This window comes from Myodes glareolus, chromosome 5 (genome assembly GCF_982192425.1).
Source record: "Myodes glareolus chromosome 5, mMyoGla1.1, whole genome shotgun sequence".
Classification (NCBI taxonomy): Eukaryota; Metazoa; Chordata; class Mammalia; order Rodentia; family Cricetidae; genus Myodes; species Myodes glareolus.
Window position 1 is genome coordinate 71,425,196 of NC_142030.1, and position 682 is coordinate 71,425,877.

Consider the following 682-nt stretch of genomic DNA (forward strand, 5'->3'; position numbering starts at 1 on the left):
AACAAAAAAATGTCATTCCTACCCACTTTTCGCTTGTACTTACAAACTTGAAAAATAGTTAGCAAAACTTTATGTGCTGCAAGGAGTGGGCAGGGCAGTAAAGTCCCGTGCTCTAATGCTTAGGGGTCCCTGTCCCCAGTTAACCTGAGGACCACCAAAATGTGCTTTATTGTGTGAGTTAGTCTTGAATAGTACATGTAAAGCAGCAGAATTTCTCTCTTAATGGGCAGCAGACTGCCTCCTGAACACAGCTTGTCATCATTCAAGTGCTAGTGGCATATGTTCACTATTGAACTCTTAATAAATGTCCATCTGACAAGGCATAAAGAACTATTATTCTAAGAGCTTGATTCTCATGGGACTGAATGTTCTATTTCATGGGTGCCCAATTCAGCCTAGCTTCTCTTTACAATGTGTATGTCTTCTAAATTACATGTAAATTTGCTTTTAGCTTCTGGAATCCAAACTCTTAAGGTACAGGAAGAATAATATTCCCACTCAGCCATTGGATCCTGGTCTGTTTCATAACAGAAAGGTGCGCCCACTGACATGCAGCTCCAGGAATTCTTTTAAAGTTCAACACATTTGGCTAGCCAGCACCCAATAAGACGTCTTCATTCCCCTTCCAGAATATGCATCTGCCCCTTCTCATCTACAAGAAAATATTTATCTCAAAATCTCA